The following is a 4,975-nucleotide window of genomic DNA, read 5'->3' on the forward strand; positions in this document are numbered from 1 at the left end:
ATATTAAAGATATAAAGATATAAATAAGAATTTTTGTAACTGGGCGGGGCTACCCGACACATTTTGAAAAGAGCTGAAAAACATGTTTTTTTAAATTTCTATTTTTTTAAGTTTAACTATTCTTTTTTTGGTTTATTCTTTTTGCATTATTTAATTAGATGATAAAACAATAGAAACATACAAAAATGTTGATTGTTACTCAGTATTATACAGAAATATAAGCAATACTCCTTAAGTGAGCGGGGCTACCCGCCTCTCCCCTACATCTTCTTCAGAGACTCGAGGGGTTTTTTTTCTCAGATTATTTAATTGTAAAGGTTAGTCATTGGGTTTTCAAATAGACGTTTTGAAATTTTAGTACCAGTTTTTTTTCCAGTTTTCTGAGGACGCTGGTCAGCTTAGAATACCCTCCATATCTTCAGAAATTCATCAAAAATTCAAATCTGTTTAAAAAAAAAAGGGTATATTTATTCAGAGAAAGTTAGTTTTTGTATCTAATTTCCAAACTTAAAATATAGTCTATGCTTAATTAGCTCTTAATCAATTCAGATTAAAGAATCCTGGGACATGAAATTTTAACCACTAGCCCGAAGTTATTCAGTGAATTCTCAATTTCATTTTGCGCACTGTGCGCTTGAAGTTATCACAGGATTGCAAGAATCTAAAAAATTTTGCAAAGTGAAAGAAAATATTGAAAGAAACAAAATGTTTTATTTTAATCAAAAAATATTTGTAAATAAATTTGCATGTTAAAATTTTTAAAATCTTATTTTGAAAGCGGAATTAAAACTGGTGAAATTTTGAACATTTTGTTATCACTGTTTAAATATTTCCAGACCATAGCCACCCTGCATTAACAACATGGTCAGCGAAATTTCTCGTGAAGGTTAATAAAAAATTGTTACTTAGGAGAAATTTAAATTCAAAACTATTACAGAGCCAGTTGTCTGATTTTTTTTTATTCTAATAGAAAATTTTATTATTTGTTTGCGCTTTTTACATTATTAAAAGTCTTGGATTTCAGATTTACATTAGAATAGTGCGATGTGTAATGTTAGAATAGTAGTTTGAATTGTAATGTTGTGATGGGAGAGTGTTGTGCAAAAAAATAATTTTGCAAGGAAATTTCTTTGCTAATTTGTCGACTATTTTATATTTATCTGAACATTTTATACCCAATAAAATTTTAGAAGCTGAGCTCATTTTGTCACTTTATCGACAAGAAAAAAAGTCTAGACCAGAGATGTCTGCACCGAATTTCTTCATTTTAAAGACCTTAAAATAAAAACCTGATACAAAACAGACACATGAGATCAAAAACTAGGCAATTTTTCTAAAATTCGCTGATTTAAAAATTATAAATAAATAAATTTAAAAAAATTACTAACCCGATCTTACTTTAAGCTTATGGATTGATCCATTAATTCACTGACATCCTCTTATCTTAAATGAAGAATAAATGTTTCAAAATTCATTCGTGTTTTTCCTTTCCTTACACATCATTGGAGCATTTTATATTTCTTATCGAATAAAATGCATCCGCTTTTCAAACAATTTAATGTACTTTAATAGTGTAATAAATCAAGTTTTGAAAGAATTGCAGTCATAAGACTTCATAAAAACAGAAATAATAACTCATTTTGAAATTATGCAAAGTCATTCAAAACTAGAAGAAATAATAACTTGGAAGGGTAACTCAGATGATGTAACAATGCTAATTGGAAATGCACTCCTAACTAGATACTTTTTATAGTCTGACGCAGGTACTGCGTCGACAGTCCCGTGCAAAGGGCTGTTTGAAATTAAATTAAAATATGATTCTATCATTAGAAAGGAAAATATGGATTCCTTTAGGAGGAAGTTTAAAGATATTAAGCTTTAAATAAAATATCATTTTCCTGTTTAAGATTTTATCCGAAGTTTCATATTCAAGGGGCCATTCTTACCGCATGCGATTAACCTATTGCAACAAGCAAGCAGTTTTTCTTGAAGTAGTTTCTAATGATTCTCACATGCAAGATGAGAAACCAAATGCTAAGGGAATGAGCATAAAGTAGTGCTCAAAATCTCAGGTGATAAGACAAGTAATGACATGCATATCTTACTGACTATGCATTGGCATGTCTTCTAGATTCTATTCCAGTCAAGATTCTATCTGGTACTTTTCATCATCACAAAATGTTTGTTAACTTTTTTCTATGTTTTTTATTGATGCCTCGCCTATTATGTTTGAACACTCAAACTATTAAATTCTTTTTTCTGAGTAACTACTATTGCTAACTTTAAGATTTCACTAAATTCTTTGAGGCCTTCTGGTTAGGGGCAGGGAATCTTTGGATTTTGGTGAGGTCACTGGTGAGGAACCTACATCAACCAGGGTTTTCCCTGGAGTTGCTTCTGTCTTCCTTGCCAATTTTTCCGACGTGTTGCCATGGATCGCCAGCAAGCCTGCCTTTTTGAATCCTCTTTTTCTTTTCCTGAGAGCGTGTCCGTTTTTCAATGACGGTTATAAAATAAAAGATAAAATAATATATAATAACGGTAAGATGGAAACACAAGAGTCAGTAAAGTACGAGACAAGTCAGAATATTGTCAGAATCATAATTACGCTTACAGAGACTTAAAAACTGAAATATAATTAACACAACAAAACGAACGCGAAAAAACAATTAACTGAAGAAAGAAAAGTTAACGACTGATGAATAGACGTTAACTAAATAGAGGTACTTGAATAGATGCTATTAAACTGAGCATTTACTTGTCATCTCAAACTACACTGGTACAGTTAAAATTACTAAATTTTACCACATTTCCAACCTAACAGCGTGGTAATACAAACCATGTTTATTGATAGTTTTAACAGAAATAGCAAAATTGAAAATTAAATGCAACCGAGTAAATGGTTTTCTTAAAAAATTCTAAGGTATCATGTTAAAATTACCAAACTTAATCACACATTATAAAATCCTATTATGGCGTTTCGGTAAAAATTACCGTGCTTTTTAATGTTCCTATACAGACAGAAGGCAGCTTTGACCATACGTTTTTCTCAGTTTAAGGAAGTAGGTAAGTACTTTATTTACGTCAAACTAGAATTGCGTAATGGGCTGTTGGCGACAGTCTGGGAGACCTGAGGATGATCCGAAGACATGCCATCTCAATTTTGAACCTCTGCAGAAGGGATGGCTTTCCTGCTTTGGTAGACAGACGACCTGCGTGAGAAGTCGAGTTAAACGAGGACTGATACCGCGCTCCTTTGGTCCCTACGCAGGTAATCACCAACAAAGTAATCACCAACCAGCTTACTGACCGTAACCAGTGATGCTTGATTTCGGTGTTCTTCTGGGGCGTCCTGTACGATCAGTCCACTGCTGGACTTCGGTGTAAGAAAAAAACATGCTTACTCCAAAATAAAACACATGCTACTAATCATATTTTATTATATCTAACAACAATCTCCTTTTGGATAATTTCCAAGTAAATCTTAAGAATCTGATGAAGTCTTAATCGGTATATTTGTCTTCACATACATTGATTTGCATGAAAGCATTAAAAAATTGATCTGAATGACGTCTTCAATCAAGATTTCGCAAAGATTTTTCGAATGAAATTAAAATTGAAAAAGATTGCAGGTGGTTGAGAAAATAATAAAATTACGTCCGCAAATAACCAGTAAGGATCAAAAAAGGTAATTTAATAAACCAATAAATTTCAAGGTTTTCCTTGTTTCGAAAAATATGGATGACTTTGTTATCTTTGTATTTGTATTTTTTCAATGACTAGATTATTTTCTAAAATTGTCTACCTTTACCGTATATTGAAATAAACACACTCTTACCTCCGACAGCGCAAACAAATTTAGTATATTTGATCATATGAACCAGTGAAAAGACCACCAACATATTGTCTCTCTTCAACATTAAGTAAGTCTGAAAATTTATATCGATCGAGTGCTTAGAAAAAACTTCTATATATTTTGTGTATCTCAGTTTATAATTATGTTTAGATATTAAAGATTGATATTATTTATTTAACTTGAACATAAAAGTCAATAAAAGCAAATTTTCAAAGTAGTTTATAAAGAATTATATATATATTTATATACACAGTCCAGTCACATTAATGTGACCACCTGTCAAAATCCAGAATAACCCCCTTTGGCAGAACGAACTGCTACGAGACGTGCAGGAAGAGAGTCAATTAGGTTTCTGAAGGTGTTCACTGGGATGTTGAGCCATGCCGACTCCAGTGCCATGGCCAGCTGCGCTAGATTACGCGGTTGAGGATCCATGGCGCGAACAACCCGATCGAGGTGGTTCCACAGATTCTCGATTGGGTTTAAATCCGGTGAGTTTAATGGCCAGGGGAGTACGGTAAATTCATCCTGGTGTTCTTCGAACCACGCACATGCACTGCGAGCTGTATGACACCTCGCATTGTCCTGGTGGTAGATGCCATCATTCTGAAGAAAAATCATTTGCATGTAGGGGTGGACGTGGTTCGGAAGGACAGATATGTACTTGTACTGATCCATAGTGCCTTCCACAATGATGAGTGCACCCAATGAATGCCAGGAAAACATTCCCCAAACCATAACGCTCCCTCTTCCAGCCTGCAGCCTTCCGGCAATTGTTGCAGGGCGTTTGCTTTCAGACGTTTCACGCCGTATACGCCAACGTCCATCAGTCCCATGGAGCTAAAATGTGATTAATCGGAAAAGCCACCTGTTATCACTCTGTGGACGTCCAGTTGCGGTACTGGCGTGCAAATTCCAGCCTTCGTCACCGATGAACAGCAGTCAGCATGGGTGCATTAACCAGGCGTCTGCTGCGGAGGCCCATGCGCAGCAGCGTTCGCTGAACAGTTGTTGAGGATACACTCTTGGTAGCCCCTTGGTTCATTTGGGCGGTCAGTTGCTCAACAGTTGCACGTCTATTCGTCTGAACGCATCTCCGATACATACATACATACATAC

Source organism: Parasteatoda tepidariorum, chromosome 7, assembly GCF_043381705.1.
Source record: "Parasteatoda tepidariorum isolate YZ-2023 chromosome 7, CAS_Ptep_4.0, whole genome shotgun sequence".
In the NCBI taxonomy this organism is placed as follows: domain Eukaryota; kingdom Metazoa; phylum Arthropoda; class Arachnida; order Araneae; family Theridiidae; genus Parasteatoda; species Parasteatoda tepidariorum.